This window comes from Gymnoscopelus braueri (genome assembly GCF_963280865.1).
Source record: "Gymnoscopelus braueri genome assembly, chromosome: 5".
Classification (NCBI taxonomy): Eukaryota; Metazoa; Chordata; class Actinopteri; order Myctophiformes; family Myctophidae; genus Gymnoscopelus; species Gymnoscopelus braueri.
Genome location: NC_137606.1, coordinates 6,848,734 through 6,874,015, shown reverse-complemented (window position 1 = coordinate 6,874,015; position 25,282 = coordinate 6,848,734). Strand labels below are relative to the sequence as shown.

Below are 25,282 nucleotides of genomic sequence, written 5' to 3'. Positions count from 1 at the left end.
AAATGCGGAGCTCTGAATCTGTCTTGAGATATTTACAATGAGTCACACAGACAGACAGACAGACAGACAGACAGACAGACAGACAGACAGACAGACAGACAGACTCACACTCACACTCACACTCACACTCACACTCACACTCACACTCACACTCACACACACACACACACTCACACACACACACACACACACACACACACACACACACACAATACACTTTTCTATTCTAAATGAAAACCAGTAAAGAGTGAATACTGACTCCAGGTCAGCTATTGTTCCATGGCTGCCAACATTTCAACGAGGCTTGTTGGGGAGGCGAAGTTAAAAGCTGACATTTCTGGGACAAGTGGTCCAAGTGCAACCTGCAGTTGTCACACATTTCTGGCAGCAACCAGTAAAAGGCTTAAATTACAGTCAGACCGTATGAAGAGTTAGATTATTTTTGTTGCAGTTAATGTTCAGCAAGCCACTCAGCGTGGCGGTCAGTTTACAACCCTCATAAAATGAAGATGGGAGTGGAGAGGCACTTTTGGAAGGTGCACTTGTTTTTTTCCTGCTCGTCATGCTAGGCCACGTGCAGTCTAGCCTCCTTCTCAAAGGTTATTTACAGTTTGCAGTGGTGGTGGAGGAAGAATTCTGATTTTATATGAAAAATACAATATGAAAATATTCTGTTACAAGTAAAAGGCCTGTAATCAACATGTGACTTGATTAAGAGTACAACAGTATTGGCATCAAAATGTACAGTACAAAAAGAAATACAAAAATCGTCCAACTTTTTCAAAAATAGCTGATCTACAAGCTCACAATGCATCGAGTGAGCTTGTAGATTTTACTAAATGTTGTAGATTTTACCATTTTCGAATAGCCAGAGGCCCCGATTATAAAATATGAATTAAGTAGTTAATGTATATGTTTTGCAATAACAATCTAAAGTAACTAGTAACTAGAGTTTTTCATCAAATAATTATAGTAGAGTAAAAGTACAATATTTACCTCTGCAACGTAGTGGAGTAGAATAGTATAGTGGAGGAGTATAAAGTAAAAAACAATGGAAATACTCAAGTAAAAGGCAAAACTGTCCAAACACAATGTGAATGGTCTGTGAAGACTGTGGCGCATTGGCGCAGGCTACATTGCATATGGTCACATTGTCTCTCTCTCTCTCTCTCTCTCTCTCTCTCTCTCTCTCTCTCTCTCTCTCTCTCTCTCTCTCTCTCTCTCTCTCTCTCCTCTCTCTCTCTCTCTCTCTCTCTCTCTCTCTCTCTCTCTCTCTCTCTCTCTCTGGGAAATCAACATGAAATGTATGTCAGTGCTTCTTCAAATTAATGCTTAATGTGTGTTTACATTCCAGAATTCACACCAGACCACCTATGTGCTCCATTCACCAGCAAACAACAGAACCTGCCGTTTATTCAGCACACAATAGTGCCAGATTTTGTGAGAGAAATGCGCCCAAAAGAAGCAGCTGCAATGCGTGAGCTGGTAGATGTGAAAAAACAAATAGACAAACAAAACAAACAAAATGTGAAAAATGTGGCATAAACATTTTAAATACACAAATCTTGTATGGGGTCGTGGCAAAACATATTTTTAGATGGGGGTCCGCGGCCAAATGCACAGCAATTTTGAGGTCCTTGACTTGAACAAAAAAACAAGCCCAAAGTCGCTTATAGTGAGCAGACTTGGCAACACTGAATAGCTTCAAATGAGCTCAGTCAAAAAAATGAAAATGCAATAACTTTGGAATGTGGCATAAAGGATCATTCTGTTTGATATCACATTAATATTTCACATTAACTGCTGTCAGGATGAATGACAGCCCACTTGTACTCTTTTAGCAATAGATCATGATAAGGAATAATTAATAACAAAGAGATTGGATTATAATATTCGACGGTCATCTCGCCGTTCAATTAGGCAGACCCTTTGAAACCATCATATCAAGAGGATATATTGTGGATTCATCCTTTATATTCCCCGCTATAAGAGTAGCAGGAAATAAGAGAATGAATTTATTGTGTGAGATACCGCTCTCGCAAATTCACCTGAGAACGTTGGCTCAGAAATGTGGCAGTTATCACAGCGCCTTTGTGTCTTGCGGTTGCCTTTATGAAAACTGTAAAAGGTCTGAAAAGAAAACAGATGAAATTGCAACACCTGTCAACTCACTTTTTTTTACCCTCTGAATTTCAAACAGCGGCAGCCTGGAAACCCCAGATGTGTTCCTCTGCCGGTAATGTATGCTCCGAAAACAGCCGACCTGCTTCTAGGTCGGCCGTTTTCGACGCGCGTGACACTGTCGTGCGACGAGGTACGAACCGGGGTTCACTCGTGCTGTGATATGTTTTTTTATGATACAGGAATGTTCAGCATCCTGTATATCTCACCTCGCGTGAGAGATTTATGTATTTTCACCATTGAACAAAAGTAAAAAGGCAGGAATCTTGAGGAGCTTTGTTTTTCCCTCCCAAATATAATTCCAACATATAGGAATCAGAATCAGCTTTATTGTCACATTAAAGGTTTACAAGTGGGTGAAATTCGTTTTCGTGCATGAATGGGCATAAATAAGGAAAATGAATGAATGAATGAATGAATCATTGAATGAATAAATAAACGTCAAACTCTAAATAACATACAAAGTCTGAATTCTGAGGATCATTTTGAGATTAGAAGTCAAGTATTTCGAGGAAAGGGAAAAAATTATAATTCTGGCAGCTTTATTGATCAGTTTCCCCCGGTTCCCCGGTTCGATTATTGGGAGAAATGGGCTTTCCTGCATTAGATATACTCCTCCTGACATATGGAATAATAAAATAAATAACTGGAGAAGAACACAGATTGTATTTTTGAATGTCAGGCTTTTACGTTCCTCCTTTGATGACAATAATCTCAGCTAAAGATCAGCTAAAGACACTTTTACTCCCCATAGGAAATGCATGGCAGAGCTGACCTTTTACGATGGAGTCAGAAAGCGCTGGTGCGGATGGAGAGCCAGGTGGCCAGATCAATGTATATCTAGACTAAGCTAAAATGGCTGATCTATAAGCTTGTAGATCGGCTACTTTTGCTGAAGTAAGGCATTCATTTACAACAAGAACAAAAAGGTTGAAACGTTGAAATATAGAGATGCAAGGTTTATGCCCGACAGTGACAATTAGTTTCTGATCCAATAGTCCCATATTTGATTAATTGAAGTAAATAGGAGATCAACCTTAACGAGAGCAATTACTATATTTAAAACATTCACTTATAACCTGGACAGTAGTTCTCCCTGTAGTACAAAGTGAGAGTTGTTTTGGAGAGTATAAATTATTGTTTTAAATAGTTTAGCCTTGGCCTCCTATTTACTTCAATTCATCAAAGATTGGACAAAAACAAAAAACTAAAATCTCCATGAATCCAAGGCTTTATGCTGGGCTGATTAAATGATAGGGGAAAAAAATGTAATTTTGGGGGTGAACTATCCTTTTAACCCATTAAGACCGGGAACACATCTGTGTCATTTTAAGATTTCTTTGGCTATTCAAAAATAGCAGATCTCAGCTCAGCGCGAGTGCCGTGCTATGAGCTTGTAGATCTGTTTTTTTTTAAAAGAAAACATTTTTGCAAATCTTTGAATATATATATATATTTTTTTAAAGCGAACACAATGTTATGAGATGGGGGTCCGCATTTTGGGGGTCCTTGACATGAAAAAAGTTTGAGAACGCACTGATATAATAAATAGCAACATGAGTTGTTTTTAAAAAACGGTTAGGATTTAGAAGACATTTGTATGTCTTCCCCAGAAGCAAAGATTTGAGTTAAAAATGTTCGCTTTAAAAAAGTGTATTATTCAAAGATTTGCACACATTTTCACGATAAAAAAAAATAGCAGATCTACAAGCTCATAGCGCGGCACTTGGTGCCGCGCTATGAGCTTGTACATCTGCTATTTTGCAAATCTTTGAATATATATACAGTATTTTTAAAGCTAACTTTTTAACTCAAATCTTTGCTTCTGGGGGGTCCCTGGAACAACATATTTTGATATGGGGGTCCGTGGCGAAATACATATCATTTTGGGTGGTCCTTGACATGAAAAAAGTCTGAGAAGCACTGATGTAGCAACATAGATTTTTTTTCAAAAAACTGTTAGGATTTAGAAGACATTTTTGTAGAATCGACCTCAGGTCTTAATGGGTTAAACCAGTGTTTAAAAAAAACACTGCTTGACATTTATAGTGGAGTCAGAAAAAAGGCAGCGGTGCGGACTGAAGAGCCAGGTGGCCAGAAAGCACTAACGCAGCGATTAGATCAGCGGACAAGTTACGGTCTCATCAGAGCGGGGCAATAATGTGACCTGATTTCCCCCGTACGAAATCAAGGAGCACATGTCGCTATGGCAACTACACCGTGTTGGAAATTGACAGATAGGATATACATCCTGGCGACGTATCCTCGTAATCTCTTTTCGGTGCAGCCTGAAAAGGCTTGCCGTAGATCAATGGCAATCTTTCATAATACTGCTGTATGTGTGTGTGTGTGTGTGTGTGTGTGTGTGTGTGTGTGTGTGTGTGTGTGTGTGTGTGTGTGTGTGTGTGTGTGTGTGTGTGTGTGTGTGTGTGTGTGTGTGTGTGTGCGTGCGTGCGTGCGTGCGTGCGTGCGTGCGTGCGTGCGTGCGTGCATGCATTGCTAATGTATCCGGTTAGGGGGGACGCTGTGGGCGCTGGGGGCGTGTCTTCTCCTCCGCGTCATCAGCGCCCATACCCCAGGTGGGGTTGGTGAAAGGGCCTACTCTGTGTGGAGTTTGCATGTTCTCCCCGTGTCTCTCAGGGTAGTTAATACCCTCACAAAAACATGTAGTAATCCTGGTCGCTATACCGCCTCCCCCATGACAGCCGGGGCGCCTGATGGAGGGGAAGGGAACTGGTTGGAATAACGTGTTCCTTCCACACGCTACGTGGGAACCAGGGAAACTCCACCCTGTCAGGTGACAAGAAGGTCAGTTGACGCTCATGCATTGTAGGAGGCATGAGCTCGGCCCTGGCCTCCCTAGGCTGGTGAGGGGAGTGTAGCGCCCAGGATCACTTAGAAAACCGGGTGAAAACCGGGTGAAAAATAAGGGTTACAAAATCATGGGATAAAAATTATAGTAAAAAAAAAAATGCTTAAAGTACCAAAAGTAAAAGTACTCATTACGCAGAATGTCCCATTTCACAAGTTTTCTAGAGTATATAAAATGTACAAAAGTACCTAGATCTACAAGCTCACAATGCGTCGCGATGCAACGAGTTGTGAGCTTGTAGATCGGCTAGGAGACACACAAGAGTCTCCTTTGTGTCTCCTACCGGATACATTGGCATCTTTATTATTATCACCACATTATTGGCTCAGGAATGTGACAAAAACAAAACAATCTCCATGAATTCAATGCTTCATGGGGTGTGTAATTGATAGAAAAAATAATTGGGTGAACTACTCCTTTAATTGAAGTAAGAATTAACCCTGTATGCCATGCAGTGGCTCAGTAGTTAACAGTGTTGTTGTTGTTAGTAGGAATAAACACAGAAGCACCCGGGAGGAAGTGGACTAAGAAAGGAGGTGGCGCCCCCAGAGGCAAAAAAAAAAGTCGAATGGGTTCCCGGATGGGAATCGAGAGGTCCCTAGTTTGATTCCTGGTTCCTCCAGGCTTTCAAGTCAAAGTGTCTCTAAGCAAGACACTTAGCACACTAAGGTCAAATGCAGAAACATAATGTCCCCTCTGGGATCAGTCTAGACCCTTCTTTCTTTTATTATTATTCATAATATACCTGAATACCTAGGAACCATTCATCTCTTATTTTATGTCTGCTATTTTATGTTCTTATCTCCTCAAACGCCACAAGCAAAACAAACTTTCAAGAAAACTCATTTGAAAAGGTTGGCCAACTCACTGTGTTTTCTTCACAAACAGGAGGCAGAATGTATCTTTAAATAGGCTGCGAATGTTCATCAAAACGTACGTTTGAGGAGAACGGCTGCGTGTAGTGGGAGGGAATTACTGTAGGAGAGGCAGGTCAATTGGAAAATTAATGTATAATGAAAAACATTTCAGTTCTTGTGATTGCTACAGGGCTATATTTTCTGGTTATGATCTACACACACTACGGTATCCAACAACACTAGCTTTGTATTCCCTCGCTGGTAATTTCCTGCATTATCGCCCATTACATTTGGCTATTAACCCATTAAGACCGGGAACACATCTGTGTCATTTCTTTGATTCTTTGGCTTCAAAAAGAGCAGATATAATCTTGTGGCGCAAAATCGTGAAAATGTGTGCAAATCTTTGAATATATATATTTTTTTAAAGCGAACATTTGTAACTCAAATATTTATTTCTGGGGGGTTCTGAAAAAAGATTTCAGATGGGGGTCCGCGGCCAAATACATATCATTTTGGGGGTCCTTGACAGCAACATACGTTTTTTCAACAAAACTGTTAGGATTTAGAAGACATTGGTAGAATCCCCAGAAGCAAAGATTTGAGTTAAAATGTTCACTTTAAAAAATATATCTTCAAAGATTTGCACAAATTGTCAAGATTTTTCAAAAAATAGCAGATCTACAAGCTCATAGCGCGGCACTCAGTGCCGCGCTATGAGCTTGTATATCTGCTATTTTTTGAATAGCCCAAAGAAATCTCAAAATGACCCGGTCTTAATGGGTTAAAACTGTTGATCCACCAAGGCTTCCTGAATATGAAAGGAAATCTCTCGCTGAGGCACAACGCCTGCTCTTTCTCTCTGCGAGGTCAGGTTGGTTGCCTCATCGTGTCTTGGATAAAAAAGATGTAACATCGCTTGCTTGAGAAGAGATGTGAGGAAAGGTGTGATGTGTGCGTGTTCCAAGAGAACTTGAAGAGAAATAGTCATGTCAAAGCCAAGGTAAGCTGGGACTTCACGTCGAGGTGTGTCCTTGAGCAAGACACTGAACCCTTGTTCTCGATGAGCAGGTTGGTGTGTTGTATGGTTTCCTGTGCTGTGTGCGTGTGAATGGGTAAACATTGCATACGTTGACCAGACACGACACAAATACAGACCATTACTGACAGGGAAAGTGGATCAGGAGCTGATAGACTTGGCTGTAGAACAGGAGCGTGCAGCTACTATGCAAAGATTTGAGTCTTCTTGGACGGCGCTGGGTCCGTGTTGCCAAAGAACACACTGCGCGCTCTAGGATCAGCTGCCATTTTACCAACACGTATCTGTGTGAGTGGATTTTCTATGCCGGCTGCTAGACGAAATGAAACACAGAACACGCTTGCAGCCATCACACAATTGTGCGTGTCCACCTGAGCAAGATCGCTCCTTAGAGGCTTGTGTGCCATGAAGCAAGTCTCTCTCTCTCTCTCTCTCTCTCTCTCTCTCTCTCTCTCTCTCTCTCTCTCTCTCTCTCTCTCTCTCTCTCTCTCTCTCTCTCTCTCTCTCTCTCTCTCTCTCTCTCTCTCTCAGTTTGTTTGGGGGTTATGTTTCGTTTACAAGTGGGCAGGTCTACACTCCTGCTCACGCAGTTACTCAGTTCTGCCTCCCACTCACCAAGGCTATCAAAATAGGCCTATTTTATGTACAAATACCGTATCTATACATTTGTACAGTACATATCCAATATCAATAATGATATGTTTAATAAGTACCGTGCATACGTTTGGTGGTGGTGGGTCCTGGCAAGAAAAGGTTCTGGAACCCCTGACGTATGGTAGCCTATGAATAATTGTATGACTTATGGTACATTTTCTTTTACTTGTTTACTTATTTACTGATATTCTTACTGAGACATGATAGGTAGGTACAGTATGATAGGTATTCAACACACAAAACTGCACTATGCCATTAGAATGTATTTGTCAAAGTTACATTATCGCAAAGTATTAAAGCTGTGATCATGTTAAGTGTCATGTCCTAGCCCGGATTTGAACCCGGGCAGGGGGGAGATATGATTATGAGCTTATTAGGTGTCCTACCCGACTCGATAGGGTCTAAATGTTCCAATGGAAGAGTACCACCTCTTTATGACCACCTCTTTGGAGTTGACCAGGACACTGCCAGTACAAAAAAAGACTCTCCATCCCCAGCCTTATGCATGGAATTCAGCTTGCTGCTGCTACAGTCCTGTGCAAAATACACACACACCCACCACTGCCCGCTGCCCTCCAGGATCAAACCACCCACCCACCTAACCCATTAAGACCTGGAACGCATCTGTCATTTTTTTATTTGAGCTAAAAAGCATTATTTTACACTTTAGCTATTCAAAAATAGCAGATATACAAGCTCATAGCGTGGCACCGAGTGCCGCGCTATGAGCTTGTAGCTCTGCTATTTTTTTTAAATAGTGAAAATGTGTGCAAATCTTTGAATATATATATATTTTTAAGCGAACATTTTTAACTCAAATCTTTGCTTCTGGGATCCCCTGGAACAACATATTTTGAGATGGGGTTTGGCGGCCAAATACATATAATTCTGGGGGTCCTTGACATGAAAAATATTGAGCACGACTGATATAGAAACATGCGAATTTCAGAATACTGTTGGGATTTAGGAGACATGTAGAATCGTCTTCAGGTCTTAACTCATTGACTGCCAGAGTTAAAACCTCGTTCATAGCAGCCCTTGCCAGCGATTTTCAAGTTTTTTTGTTTCGTTATTTTGTTATTTAATTCACATATAGAAAGTCTAGCTTGACACTTGAATCGTTTTGATCGTTCCACCACTAGAGAGCAGCACATACCAAGCTTGATCGCCTCTCGATCACACTCGCCCCCTCCCAGACCCACTCACACAGTGAAACACATGAACCGGAAGTGAAATGTCTCAGATTCTGTTATCGGCGAAAATTACTTTGTGATACACAACGGGGATGACTGTTCGTCACCCAGACCATAGATTATAGGAGGGGAGGTCTCCGATCGTTTTTCATAGCGTGTGAAAAACCGTTTGTTTCCCTATTATGGTCGAAAATGACTGGGGGGAAAAATGTAAAACCGAAAACGGAACCCAAGTCATGGAACCGGATGCAGTGGTGGTTGAAGTAAGTGGAACCTGAAACTTAGCCTGATTCATAACAGAATAGCGTGATCAGAGCATAAAGATCAATAAAGACCATAGATCGCATTAACGCGATCCTGGCGGCCAAGCGCGCTATTTATTAGATCGCGTTAATGCGATAATGGCGGCCAATGAGTTAAGGGGCTAAGCACAGCCACACCACACTAGAACATGCTCTGAGCCTCCCAGGCAGGATCCAAAAACAGAACCTTTCGTGTGTGGAACAGCCTACCAGAGCATGTACTGTAGTCGGATCCATCACAGACAATGGCCTTTAACCCATCAAGGCCTGAGGCTGATTCTACAAATGTGACCGTGGCTAGAAAAAAGTTCATCAAGTCGGCTGTTTTTAAACAGAACAATAAAGGAAAATACGTTTTTTTGTTTTGTTGTGATATTCGTTTTTTTTCCATACTTACACAGTTCGAATGTTGAAGAAAGTTTTCATTTCAACAGATAGCCATTTTCTATAGTCATTAAACTGGTAAAATTATATCACAAACAAGGCTTGGGTTGTGTCTGTTTCTGTGTGTGTTTTGGGGGCGTGGAGATTAGCGTACATGAAGGCTTAACATTTGCATGAAAGGTGTCGATTGGTTCAATGCCCCCCCCCCCTCCTCCCAAGAAGCAAGGATTTGAGTTACAAAGAGTTCAAAAATATATATTCAAAGAATTGCAACTTCACTACTTAAAAAAATAAATAGCAGATCTACAAGCTCATAGCTTGTAGATGAGCTTTTATAATCTGCTATTTTTGGATAGCCAAAGAAATCTAAAATTACAGAGATGCTTTCCCGGTCTTAATGGGTTAAACGCAGAGTTCATAGACATCTCCTGACCACCACATCTCACTGACTGTTGAGCTGCAGTGAACAGTATGTTTGGCCAAATGGATGACTTGGCTAATTGTTCACAATTGCATCCAATAAAAAAAGGGGAGAAAAAAAATAAACCTCCAACCACAGCAGATTTATAAGTTATGACATTTCCACATGAATGACTTCTAACTTAGCGAGGTTTAGCCAACACATCTCCAATTATCCAGGTAAGATCGTTAATGTTTTAATGACATCAAAGGAATAGTTCACCCCAAAAAATCTTATTTTCTATCAGTTACACACCCAAATTATTTCGTTTTTGTCGCGTTCTTAAGTCAATAATTTGATGATCGGGTGTATATCCAGTAGGAGACACAAAGAGTCTCCTTTGAGACCTCCTACCGGACACATTAGCATCTTTCCGCCGGTAATCAAATTATTGGCTTAGGAATGCGACAAAAACACAAAATAATGGGGTGTGTAATTGATAGAAAATAACAAAAACTACTTAACGGCATTAACAGGAACATTTCTATGTTTCGATATATTGCATGGCCCGAGACAATGACATGTATTGATAGTAGCATTGTCCTCACGCTGCCTTCACCTCCCCTACAGTGAGAATAATCCAGTATTTGTCACAACGACACAAGCAGACAGAGCTGAGCACAGCAGCCCTTGTTGCCCAAATGTCAGCAGCAGTCTGACAGATAGCCTCGCACGTTTCACCTCTAAGGACAGAGGGAAACACAGCACTGGAACTTAGCACTGTGGGCAAGGTGACTCTAGAATACCCAACATCAGCTTTAACGTAGGCCTATTGTCCCCTTCTTTTCCAAAGTGCCAGCATTGTTGCAAGAAAGAGACAGAGGAGAGACCATGAGTTACCGAACGGACGCTATAAAGCACTGGAAGGAAAAAAGCTTTTAACCCATTAAGACCGGGGAAAGAATCTGTGTATTTTTTTAGATTTCTTTGGCTATTCAAAAGTAGCAGATCTACAAGCTCGTAGCGCGGCACTCATTTTGTAAAATCGTGACAATTTGTGCAAATCTTGGAATATAATATATGTTTTTTAAAGCAACATAAGTTTTTACTCAAATCTTTGCTTCTGGGGGTCCCTGGAACAAAATATTTTGAGATGGGGGTCCGCGGCCAAATACATATAATTTTGGGTGGTCCTTGACATGAAAAAGTTTGAGAACCACTGATTATAGCAACATCAGTGTTTCAGAAAACTGTTTTTGGATTTAGAAGACATTTGTAGAATCCCCCAGAAGCAAAGATTTGAGTTACAAATGTTTGCTTTAAAAATATATATATATTCAAAGATTTGCACATATTTTCACGATTTAAAAAAAAATAGCAGATCTACAAGTTTGTGGGGCGGCACCCTATACCGCTATGAGCTTGTAGATCTGCTATTTTTGAAAAGCCAAAGAAAAAGAAAAAAATTAGACACAGATGCGTTCCCGGCCTCAATGGGTTAAGTTCTGTTTGGATTTCAACGGCTCCGGGGAGGAATGTTGTTCTGGCCTTTCATGTTGGATTCACCCGTGGAACAAAAAAAAATAAGCATTTTACTAGAGTTCTGGCTTAAACATAGTTTAAAACATCTAAATATTACTTAGGTATGAAAATTGGATGGTAAAAGCGTGGCACACTACTAGGTAAAAATGAAAAGCCTAATCGTTACAAAAGACTAAACTACAAAATAATGTATCGGGCTTTAAGCCTCGACCGAGTGACTGAGAATGTAATAATAGTGTTAATTTTGCTCATTTTTTAAAGGTACTCAATGTGTGACATGTGTTTTACACGAGGTTAAGCAGCAATTTGACATTCATATGCTAACTAAGAGGATTGCTACCCATGAGGCAGTCAGATAAAGGCTTAAGAGACCACAGAATAAAGGGCCTTGTCTCTTTTTTTAGGCTAAATACCAGAGTATGAAAATGTAATGATGTGTAATGTAATTCAATGTAATTCAAGATGTGTTCAAATGCAGGGTCAAAAGTTCAGTCTCTTCCTTCACTGATAACCTCTCTGACACACCGCATAGCTTTTCTGACATTCTTCCTTGATATTAATTGGTTTTGTCTGCTGTCTCACATAATAAGGTGAACTATACATACAGTAGCTTGTGTGTCTGAACTCTGGACGTACAGTATGTTCACAGCAAAGCAACCTTGTTGACCAACCTTGTTACTTTGACAGTGTTATGAATGCTCCCATAAATGAGCTTTTACGTTGCTGTGCCTTGTGCCTGTATGTGAGTGCACGTTGTCGATAGTCACACACGTGTTTTTGAAATTGATTGATTGAAATTGTTATTAGGCAAAAGAATGTAAAACAACACAGTTACATTTATAATACTTTTGTCTAAAAGGTCCGACCAAAAAAGTCCTTGCGGACTTGTTTCCGTTGGGGTCCTTGAATTAATTTCATAGACATATATAGTAGCAACCAAACAGTTCAAAAATCAACATAGAAATACAGAGAAAAAATACCGCTATGTACAAGAAAAAGCATGAAAAAAAGAAGAAAAAAAAATATATATATATATATATATATATATACTGGTACTAGCTCCTCTTTTGGCCTCCAGTGTATGGGTTTTCAAAGCACCATGTACAAAAGAGGCTTTACAAACCACTCTGCACTATCATACAAAGTGGCCAGGGTCAATTATTGTCTAAGGGAGCTTTCAACTTCTACTGGGATACGCAATATCAGTTTGTTGTCGTTTTTTGTGTTTACCTCAAAATTATTATTGGAATAAAAACGGTTAAGTCTAGAATGAAGTTGAATATGTTATATGCTCTCAAATTCAAAGATGAGAGTCAACACTCATTTTCCCGTTTCATTTCAATCGTTCTCCACTATGCAAATGACTCATTTCTAAAACGCTACACATTTTGGACCAATTCATTGGCAGTGAGAGGCAGGCAGTCAGAGTAGGCTAATAGCATCAATGCATAATACCAGAATGATGCAATTTCTCTTTCCTGCAAACCATTTAGACTAGCACAGTGCAGTCTGTGACATTCTTTTCAAACGGTGGATCATAAAAAAAAGGGAAATTCAAGTCTTCGTAATCCTTCATTATATAATCTAACAAAGCAAATAGTTTAACATGATTTAAACACACCTTAGAAGAATTATGCCAAAAGCTGCAATCGTACCCTGAGACTAACTCAACAGCTGTTTGCTTCCGACAGCCTTTGAGCCACCTGGTGCCAGCTCCCCCCTCCTCAACGGAGTGCAGAGCCACAGACACACCAACGCTTCCAACTGGGGCCTGTTTTACTCTGAATAATAGAAGATCTACAAGCTCACAGAGATTATATATCTACTATATCCGGTGCGTGACTCCGTCATACGACGGCGTGTAAATCTAACATTCAACAACTCGTAAAGATCCGCTGAAAGGGAGCAGAGCACCATTTTAAAAAAAAAAATAGAGGTTGGCAAAAAAGTGACCACTTAGCCCGATTAAAAAGAAAAGCAAGAATAGCAGATCTACAAGCTCACAGTGCATCTTCTTTATTCTTCTATTTTTTCCTGTAATGACGTAACCAAAACGTGGATAGCAGTTTTAAAGTGATGAATATATGGCTGCATAAAGAAAACAAGTTGTCTATAAGTGTCTAAAATCCGATCAATCTGCAAAAATCATTCAGAGGTGGAGGAAATATGAATAAAATACCCTTTTGTGGGTTAAATGCGAGAGCTATATAGGGGGTGCCAGTTGCCAGCCCCTGGAACCCTGGTGCTGAACATGCAGATCAAGAGGGTGAGCCTGTAATCAAGGCTTATCTTTTCCTCTGGCCTATCAGGCTGATGCAGAGCCCTGAGCCCTGAGTTCCGTGTGCTGAGACTCCCCCGTGAAACCGCACACCACCGACACGCTCCTATACGCTGGCATCTCGCTCATCTTTCCGGGCACGGGGGCTTGTCGGACGTTTGGGGAGATAAGAAAATCAAGAGAGTGTGATACTTGATCATGGCCCCGGTAGATAAGACCCCCGCGCGCTGTCACATGAAATCAGTGTGCAGGTCTCCTGAAAAACACTCCATCCCGGGGCCATGGCTCACCACCACCATCGCATCGCCATCATCATCTCGCACGGCCCTGCGAAACACTCACTGCTCGCCTCGGTGACAAAGTACCGCCGCAGACAAATCACATCTCCTATCACCTATTCTACACAGAACATCACTAATACAACTTGAAGAGTGAATGTTTTTTTTTTGGGTTTGTTTTTTTAATCCATTAAGACCGGGAACGCTATACTTTGGCCATTCAAAAATAGCAGATATACAAGCTCATTAGCTTGTAGATCTGCTATTTTTGAATAATGGTAAAAATGTGTGCAAATCTTCGCTTCTGGGGGTTCCTGGAACATGAGCTATGAGCTTGTATATCTGCTATTTTTGAATAGCCCAAGTATAAAATAATGGTTAAAGTGGTTAAAATCGAAAATGACCGATGCGTTCCCGGTCTTAATGGGTTAACTGGGTAAATTGTACAGTAGTAAATACTACATAACATGGATTTATCAACCAGAACTAGAGCCAGACCGATATATAATTCTGGCCGATATATTGGCCATCAATTGACTCTTTTGACATCGGTATATGCAATTATGCAGCCTACGTTGGGCATGACATCGGACCCAGCTAAATCTGGCATTGGTCGGGTACCCTACCCAGAACCATTAGCAATACAAAATCTAAGCTAGTGAAAAAAAAAAACATTTGATTAGCTTGATCTTAACTACCGACCCCATTGCAAATGATTCATCTTCATTAGCCCCTAAGGGAACGGCGATTCAAACAATAGGCCTGTTCTTGTTTTCAAACACCATTCTGGGACATACTGTCTAATTTTAAGCATCCAATTAATAACCTTTTACATTTCTCCTCCCTTGCTGGTTAATACCAGCGCAGTCAATTAAAGAAATGACCTGCAGGTTTCTGCAGAAGACTTTCTTGAAGGTAACACAATAAAGCATCCACGATAAAAAGATAAAGAAACTGCATTCATATCTTCAACACTAGTAGGGACATACTGTATTTGTCTGCCAAAATGTACGTGTTATTAATACCAGCTCAGTGGCCGTGTGGATAGAGTGTACACTCTGAGATCGGTCAGGGTTTGATTCCCCGGCCGTGGCATACCAAAGACTATGAAAATGGGATCAAAATGCCTCCCTGCTTGGCACTTGAGCATCAAGGGTTGGATTGGGGGAAAGTGCTTGCAACATACTAGCTTCATTGTACTTGGACATCAAGCCACCTCACGCAACAGAAACAGGAGATAGGCTCGGCAAGGCTTATTTCCTAATGTTAATATGCTTTTTGCAACTTAGCATTTGTTTATTACGAGTTTGACTCGTAAATAAGCTTCTTTCTGCTAACTACACAAAAGCGTGGTGTAATACATTGCCGCTGAGCTCGGACAATAATGTTTACACATTAGTCAGGTCAGCGGCTTTATTCCCCAATAATAGAGATGTTTTGGAAAATAAGCGCATTGAGGCTGCTAAAACATTTTAGGGGGTGTAAACACACCGTAATTAAACCATATTTTCCAGTTTGCACACGCTGTAATGTGACAGCCTCAGAGAGACTCGGGTGTGTCTGTTTGATTCATTGTACATCAAAACCAAGTCGTTCATAACAGTGACAGGGAGGGGGGGGGGGGGCTCTTAGGGAAGGGGAGCACAGCTTGAAGTCACTCTTTCTTAAGGCAGATGTTTCGATGCAATTATATGAATTAACTTGTCAGATGGTTCCTGGGGGACTTTCTTTTCTCATGCAACAGCTTCTAGAGCACCAGCTGAGCTTCCCTTTTTGCGAATAAAAAAAAACCGGTAAAACTGCTTAAAGGCAACTTCAAGGCGGCGACGGACAGGTGCGCCGCCGTCAAGATTATCAGAACTACTTAAACGAGAATCTATTGAATCATAATAAATGTGCTGACACTTCTGTCCGCCAAATAATTACGATACACTAAACCTGCATATTTTGGTCTGTGAGGATGAATTGAGAATAAAAATGTGGCATTCACTGGATGACAGCGATGATATTTTGTATACTGGAGTAATAATCATCTTTTCATATTTAAGTGTTTACTGCTATGTCAAGATTACCATCACCTATTACTCATGTCTTCTGACTCCCCCTCACCCCTATAGCACTCCTCTCTAATTGAATCCCTTCTTGTCAGGATGCTAATTTACAAAACTATGCAGATGATACAGTATATGTTGGTCATTTGTTTTTGTTATTTAGATTAGTTTTTTTGTATTGATCACACATCTTACAAATGTTATTTAGATATGATGTATTTTAGGCTTGATGTTTGCCTGGTATCCTAGTTTCTTTGAGACACTACATTGTTCTATTTGCACTCTACATGTGTGACTTGTTGGTTCATTGCTTACTCTCATCTAGATAAGTGCGTAAATTATAACTTACAGTATCACCTATCACCTACAGTAGTTGTGCTGATTTAGATACAGCGGTGTAAAGTAACTAAGTACATTTACTCAAGTACTGTACACTTTTGAGGATTTTTTACTTTACTGGAGTATTTTCCATTGTCAATACTTTCACTTCTACTCCACTACGAGGAGGCATCTCAGAGGCAAATAATATACTTTTACTCCACTAGAATTATTTGAAAACTTTAGTTACTATTTACTTACTGCAGATGTAAATTATTATATTATAAAACATACATTAACCACTTTAGCCCTATTTTATACATAGGCTATTTGAAAATAGCCGATCTACAAGCTCACAACGCGTCACGATGTGAGCTTGTAGATCTGCTTTTTTTTTCTCACACTGTCAGAGAGCTGGTATGTGGACTTCACGTCTGCTACACAATTACAATACTGGTGGTTCTCCAACTTTGTAATTTCAAGGACCACCATAACAAATGGAACCAAACGGACCCTTACGGGTTTGTTTGGGAGCCAGAGTTAAAGACCTGTAAGGGTCCATTTGGAACTAAGTAACCCAGAGGGTCCCTGCCTGGACCACACTTTGAGAACCACTACAATAATATGTACATGCAATACTGTATGATTAAATGTGTGTTTATCAAAAATTTTAACGAAGCCTAATATTGAGGCCAAAATTATATAGATTTTTTTTAAATATAGGAACCATTAAAGGGAACCGTTAATGAATCGCACCGTTAAGAGAGGGAATCGTTAAAGTCGTAGTAGGTAAGTAAAAAAAAAAGATTTTTAGCAACCTCTGCTGGTCACTACCGTCATTGCAGGTCTTTACTGCATTCCTGCATTACCCAGAATTCCATTTGTTTTCACCGGAAGGCGGAAGCGTTTCAAAAAGCGTTCTTTTTGTTGTTTTATACTATCTGCGGATCGTTTCTCTTAGCCAGTGGAGCTTTAGTTACTGTGGGCTGTGTTTTCTTTTGCTGTTGTTTTTCCATCTTCAAATCCTATAATGCCATAAAAACAGCGTGAGATTCCTTTTTGTTACTAGCGTGGTAGTTCCTGTACAAACAGGAAACCGGTGCATTTCCGTTTCCGTTTTCCGGCCGGATGACGTCATTTTCGCGGGAAAGACGCCCCTGTCCACTTTCAATAGAAAACATGTTTATAAAAGGCTTTCGGGGGTGAAATTCATGGAATAGGTGTTGTGAAACATTTGCCACTCATAAAAGATATACAATTTAACTTTAGTTACTACTTAGTATAGCTTTAAGGAACCGGAATCGTTAAAATCCTAAAGGGTACAAAACCCTATGGACGAAATGGACCCTTTCGGTTCAGAGTTAAAATTCACTCATTATTTTACTGTGCAGACTGTGTCTATGTGTATCTCCACAACCCACTGGGAGAAGCTCTCAGGCTTCAGGGCATTGGGAGTTCAACGTGATCTTCCAGACGTTTGTGTCCATTTTCACTTCAGCGGTCACAGCTTTGTGGGCGTAAATGGGAGCTCCCCGGGGGACCGTTATATTTGGCGACACGCTGTTTTCTTTTGCCACTTTTGTCGCCGCGGAGAAACACACATTTGCTTAAGCTTCCCAAGGACGAGCCTTAGCTGTTGTCACTTGCAATTAGCGCCAGCCTGGAACGCTGTACAGTACAGTACATGGCCGCTAGCCCGGAGTTCGACGTCAATGATCACTGCGACTCGGAGGGTGATTGGACCCCTGGGTGGACGGACGAAGTACTCAACCTCAGTACCTCAAAGTATATTCAAATATTACTCAATTACAATTGAGTTAAAGTAGAGGAGTATTTGCTTTTCAAAATAATTAAAGTATTCAAAAGCATAAATAATATAAATTATAGTGAAAATAGCAGATATACAAGCGTGTAGATCTGCTAATTTTACTATTTGAAATAGGGCTTAAGTGGTTAATTCATAATGTACTTTTTTTTCCTTTCCTAGAAATGTAATGGCGTCAAAAGTACAATATCTGTCTTTGAAATGCACTGGAGTGAACGTACCCAAAAATACAATGCTCCATTAAAGTACAGGTACTCAAAAAAGCACAGTAGGCTACTCAAGTAAATGTACTTTACATTACTGACCACCACTGACAGACATATTCCCCATGCATCAAGGTCAGCTGATTCCCGCCGATTTGCATTTTCATCTCATTGCTCCCCTCGAGCGCGCCGGGCTCGCCGAAACATGTGCTGCAAGCAAATGGTGGGTTTTTATGTACACAGACCGCCGCCAGGGTCCGTTTCTACACTCTCGGGTGTTAACCCATGAAGACCGGGAGAGCATCCATGTGTCATTTTTATTATTTTCTTTGGCTATTAAAACATAGCAGATATACAAGCTCATAGCGCGGCTCCGAGTGCCGCTCTATGAGCTTGTAGATCTGCTATTTTAGAAAAATCGTGAAAATGTGAATATAAATATATTTTTTTAAGCAAACGTTTTTAACTCAAATCTTTGCTTCTGGGGGATTCTACAAATGTCTTCTAAATCCTAACAGTTTTTTGGGGAAAAAAACGTATGTTGCTATAATATCAGTGGTTCTCAAACTTTTTCAATGTCAAGGACCCCCCAAAATGATATGTATTTGGCCGAATGAAAATATTTTGTTCCAGGTACCGCCCAGAAGCAAAGATTTGAATTCAAAATGTTCTCTTTAAAAAAGTATATATATATATTCAAAGATTTGCACGATTTAATGTTGCACGATTTTTCAAAAATAGCAGATCTACAAGCTCATAGCTATGAGCTTGTAGATCTGCTATTTTTTGAATAGCCAAAGCATAAGATAATGGTTAAAGTGGTCACACAGATGCGTTCCCGGTCTTGACGGGTTAAACGCTCATCTCTAGAGTTCTCTGTGCATGATGAGGGCTAACCTCGCATCCTGCCCCACTGAAACAGACACAGCTGTTCATTCCATCCCTCCCGTATTCCCCTGACAGACAGGTGGAGCTGCGGTTGATGGAGCTTTCATCTTTTATTATGCACGGTAGAAATCCTCGCCGTGCAACTCGGAACTCTGAGAGGACGTAACCAATTTGGTTACATTTGTACACTCTCAGAGTTAGGATTTTACTGTGTTGTGTGCCTGTAGTACACACAGGACCACTTTAAGACATTTTCGACAACTCTAATCGGGCGATGTCAACTGCATTGGTGCAGTAGGGTGAAGTTATTGCACATTGCTTAGTAAAACTATATTTAGACATGTAATATCACAACGTTATCATAGCTCATTTGAAGTCAAAGGCATGTCTTTGACACATTTCTATGTGAACAGGAAATTATGTTGAAAGTACCCCATGTCTCATCAGTCTAATTGATGTTACCACTGCTGAGTCTCATGTAAATGTTGGATCTTTATAGAAAACATAATTAAAAATGTTATTTTTTTTTATCACTAGCAACGTGAAAGTCCTGGACTAGAGGGCCTTTGGACGCCATTGTTAGCTGTTCAATGATTTAGTATAGTGTAGTGTAGTACTATACTGTACATTGTGCAGTGGGCTTTGTTTTGTTTTGGCTGTCTCAGCAGAGTGGACTTTGCCCCTGTATCTCCCAGTAAAACCAATGTGTGTAGTCATAACTTAATGACCAAAACATAATGGAATTGTACTAAAAAGTGGGTGTACATGTTTTTTCCAGTAACACAATTTGAAGAATGACTCTGCTGAATTAGCTAGACTTGCATTGCAATGCAACTAGATAAATTTGCCGCACGGCGACAACAACAAAAAACCACGATAACCCATTGCACAGCTACTTGTACACAGAAATGCCATTAGCAGTGTGGATACAGAGCACTAAACGATTTCAAACATGTCCAATTATTGAAAGTGACTGAAACTGGAAGTGCTTGTATGGAGCCAGAATAAAACACACACATATGCACACACGCAGACGCACACGCACACGCAGACACGCACGCACGCACGCACATAGACGCAGGCACGCACACACACAAACAATTTCAGTGAAGTTGAAGAGTTTAGAATGACACTGTTCAATACCACGATGCTAAAAGTGTGTCACTTTTGTACTTAAAAACAGTATTTGTACAGCCTGGTATGCTCCGCATTCATGAATGTTTCATTGACCGACACTTTGGAAGTGCCAAAAGGCCCATTCCACAGATATCACCCATGAGGCCATGGATCGATAATTTGGGACAAAGCTTGAATAAGAAAATGAATGTGGTCCTCCCACCCTCTGTTGTCCTGTAAGTGAACCGCGGTTGGATTTTAAACCCTCTCTGCTTTAGAGAAACGGCCTTGAGTTGCAACTGTACTTGGATCGCTCCCCCCGTCCCCCCGTCTACACCAAATCAATTCGGCAAAAACTGATCTGATCTACAAACTTGCAGATCTGCTATTTTTGGCTAATGTTCACCCCCCCAGAATATGGACGCTCAGCTGGAGTTCAAATAGTTAAATCAGTCATTGCAAGCACATGAATCAAATATGAATAAAGAAGAGTGGACAGGGGGATGATGAGAGAGAAGGAGATGAAAGACTGAGAAACTCTGTGATCTTGCATGTCTGACTGCAAGTGTTCAGTTGTCTCTCAAAGAGTTAAAACTTGGACCTGGTATTCTCTATTAAAGATGAGAGTTCTCATCTCTCTCTCTATTGATGTCAAATATGAGCCTGTTATATGATGTTCAAAACAATGGTAATTTTCAAAAGATAACATTGGATGGGCACTGCTCTCTGAATGGGTGGGGTTGGCAAGTTTGGTAATATGCTTGTTAATCACAACAAGTCGTTAGGTTGTTATTATCCAGGAGGAGGATGCCTTTTTAGTTTCCCCAAATGTAGGCCAGTGTTGCACAAGGATTTGTATTTATGTTTTTAACAAGAGACTCTCTCTCTCTAATTTGCATCTATTTTCCTATGAATGTGAAATTCATACAGCAAAACTACACTCAAAGGCTACATTCCATTGCTGTTTTCGGGTGGAAATCTTGTATGTCAAAACCGTTCCTTTTTTATTGTGATTCTAAAAGTAGTGAAAATAGCCTATCGACAGCTTGTAGATCAGCTATGTTCACTACCTTTGTGCAACGCTCTTGTATGATGAACTTGGTGCATTAATTTACGAAACACAAAATTATGGAAATATGGAGATAGGAGGTTTGTGCCTGCACAACAACGATGTGTGAACGAACAGGAACAGGGTTGTTTGACAGATGCAATCACTCCCCAACACACCCATCACAGCTCCCATGGCTGATCCTCCCTAAAAGCAGTCTTAGCCAAATCAATGAGATCAAAACAAGTGTTGTTGAGCCCCCCGAAGCTACACACAGCTAAATCTTGCCCAGCTGTCGCCAGCATGGCGTGAAATGACATTGCATCAAACATTAAACCTCAACAGAGCAACACATAATGTGAAAAGTGGGACATGTCTCCTCTGTGTGTGAGTTGATATTCTGAAGTCATCCTAGTAGAGGCTCACACTCTCACCTGATGCTGCACCCACCCCCACCCCTCCCTCCCCATTAAATATTCACATCTTTAAGCTTCCATCAAACGCAGTCACATCCAACAGACAGTGCCTGGGTTTCAAAGAGGATCTGTTTCCAGCTCTCTCTCTCTCGAGGTTCAATGTGGGATTTTCTTGGCCATATCTTACAGTAGGCTATATAGGCTCTAGTAGTGATGTATGCCAAATAATGAGCCTATAGGCTATACTTTATGAGAAACAACAGTCACAGTGTGGAGAGAAAAAAGAGCACATGATGCAGAAATGCATTGAAGACACAGAAGTGAAGTTTTTTTTAGAATAAACAGCCACACAAAATAGGCTACATCTTTAGACCTGCAACCAGAGGTCGGCTCGAGTCCTGGAACAAAGACGTGCAAAGCCCTAAATGTAGCAAGATCTACTGTGATGATACTTGAGGTTTATCCTCATGATGCTGCATGGGTTTTATCCGGTTTTGTCACGATGTTTTCTAGTAACAAAGCCCACACACACACACACACACACACACACACACACACACACACACACACACACAACTTCTCCATCATCTCCTGCACCACCAGCCTTTCTGTTGATCGTTCACTATCACAGCCACATTATGGTCAAAAAAGCACAACACAAAACGCACAAGATATATCACTTGTTAAGCTGGATCAAAAGTAGTTTATAATACTCACGGCAAAGAGGATGATCTGTCTGGGAACGGGATCGTTCCGTATGGGATCACTTTATTCTCTCTCTCTCCACACACACACACACACCCGGTGTGGACCTGGAATGATCGCGGACCCCCGGTCGGTCGGTCGGTCGGTTGCCGCTGGATCGCCCTCCGAATAGCGGACTGAAGGTATAGTTTTAAATACGGCGTGGTTTTAATCCCGTGGTGCGTCTAGATTAGAATGTGGTCAAACCTCACGGACTGTATTTAGGCTGCGTCCCCAGATCAGCGCTGTGCGGGTCATTACAACATAAATAAATAGTAAATACATCAAAAATAAACAATGTTGATGTCCACTTCAAGGGTTTCCACTTCTTAGATTTTTTTGGTTTTTGTTTTTTTTTAAACCCGCTGTGGTTTGATCGGTCGGCTGTCTTGTTCAGAGCTGGTTGTTGGTGTGTCTGTAAGAGCAGCGGCGATGACAATGTGGTCCTCTCTCTCTCTCTCTCTCTCTCTCTCTCTCTCTCTCTCTCTCTCTCTCTCTCTCTCTCTCTCTCCTCCCTCTCCCTCTCTCTCCCTCTCCCCTCTCCCCTCTCCCCTCTTCCCTCTCTCTCCCTCTCCCCTCTCCCTCCCTCTCTCCCCCCCTTCTCTCTCTCTCTCTCTCTCTCTCTCTCTCTCTCTCTCTCTCTCTCTCTCTTCTCTCTCTCTCTCCCCTCTCCCCTCTCCCTCTCCTCTCTCCCTCTCCCCTCTCCCTCTCTCCCTCTCTCTCTCTCCCTCTCCCCTCTCCCTCTCCCCCCCTTCTCTCTCTCTCTCTCTCTCTCTCTCTCTCTCTCTCTCTCTCTCTCTCTCTCTCTCTCTCTCTCTCTCTCTCTCTCTCTCTCTCTCTCTCTCTCTCTCTCTCTCTCTCTCTCTCTCTCTCTCTCTCTCTCTCTCTCTATCCTCTTCTCTCTCTGCAGCGCTGCTCAGCATCCCGGTCATCAGAGCAGAGCAGAGCCTATACAGTAGACACCACTGCGTCTCAAAGCCTATTTAGGGGTCCAAATCATGGACCCTTAATTAATTAGGTCTATGGTCTGTGAGAGTGTATAGGCTACAGAGTGATTTTAATGTCTGTTAATTTAACTCTGAGTGCAGTGGTGGAAAAGTAGGCTATAGGCCTACTCACAGTTTTGTACTTACATAAAAGTATCAATACTGCAATGTACTGCTGTATCAAAATGTACTTAAAGTACCAAAAGTAAAAGTAGGTAATACAAATGGAACGAATATACAAATGGAACCAATTTGTTCCATTTGTATAAAGTGGAACACATTTTAAATTCCATTTTAAAATGGAAATATACAAATTATTACGGGGCCAGAGCTCTCAGCTCTGGACCTGTTTTAATGTTCCCCTCTTTTTTCTTCCGCCACTTTTGGCAGTTCTGGCTGAACCGTGCATACGCTTTTTACGAAACTTGGCCATATGGTAGATGGTCATGAAAAACTATCAAGAAATAATTCTCACAATCTTTCGTCAAAAGGTGGCGCTATAGCAAATGCCAACTTTGAAACAGGTACAACTCATGCCCTGTTTGACCTACAGCCATGAAACTTCCAATATACATATGCGTCTACTCATGATCAACAACTTTCACACTCTGACTTTTGACCTCTGACCTTTAGATCTCCCACCATTTTGAATTATATGAAAAACAGTTAAAACCTATCTCCTCCTGGGATTTTTGAGTAATCTGCACGAAACGTTTTTACACATGAACTTTGGACCTATGCCGACAAACATGTGCAAAAGATTTTTCCATAAATGAAAAAATGAAGCTTTAATGAGCCAATGAATATTGCAGTTTTATGACAATTATTCATCTGCCCTAACACATACATGCAGACTCACATTTCTTTGAAACTTTGCGGTAATGTTGAGGGTCATTCCAAATATCACTGAAACCAATCTTACTCCAATGGTCAAAGGGGGGCGCTATAGCGAATTTTTATTTAAATGCAAACTTTAAACAGGCAAAAGTCATGCCTCGTTTGGCCGACAGCCATTAAACCTGCTTACACATGTGCCTTGACTCATGAGGAACACATGTATCACGTTAACCAGTCAGCTCCGCCCTTAGATTGTCTGCAATTTTGAGCAGTTTGAAAAACACTTAAACCCAGGATTTTTCAGCTATTTGCGTGAAACTGTATCATCTGTGTGATCTCCTTTTTCACAGGTTCTTGTCTGTTGGTCCAATGGCTTCTCCCTTAAGCGAGTGCCTCACGACCGCAAGGTTGCCGGTTCAAGCCTCGCTTGATGCAGACTCATTTAAGTTGAATTGCAAAAAACATGACTGTATCAATGAATACATATGCAAACGGTAAAGATAACATGAAATGCTTATTTGAGAGTATGTTTTTCAATGTATGACGTACTTCATTGTGAAAATATCCGATCTACAATCTCACAACTTTTCAGATAGCAACGTTTTGTGAGCTTGTAGATCGGCTGCTTTCACTGGTTTCGGTTTCGAGGAGACATACAATTTCTCTATTGGTAAATGGTTTGTGAACGAGTGATCTTAGTGTTAGTGAAACAGGGGCTTGGTTCATGACAGAAGGCAAAAGTGTATGATCTTCAACAGACAACTTCAGCCTGATGAAGCTATAGCACTACTTGTAGTGTCTCATTCTGTGAGTCCGAAGGTTGAGAGTTTGATTCCTGTCAATGGCAATAGGTTGAGCTGTCTGTTTCTC

At 41.0% G+C, this 25,282-nt stretch overlaps 1 protein-coding gene across 2 annotated transcripts in view; it reads right to left on the bottom strand.

The window, feature by feature from the left end:
• cntn5 (contactin 5) overlaps positions 1 to 22,763 on the bottom strand; it is a 380,291-nt gene extending 357,528 nt beyond the window's left edge. Inside the window, exon 1 of one of the 2 annotated variants that reach the window (XM_080429360.1) lies at positions 22,563 to 22,763. The gene's annotated coding sequence lies outside the window, so the exon portion shown is untranslated. The remainder of the gene's footprint in view (positions 1 to 22,562) is intronic. The other variant, XM_080429359.1, reaches the window with a different exon arrangement.
• Positions 22,764 to 25,282: the final 2,519 nt, after the last annotated feature.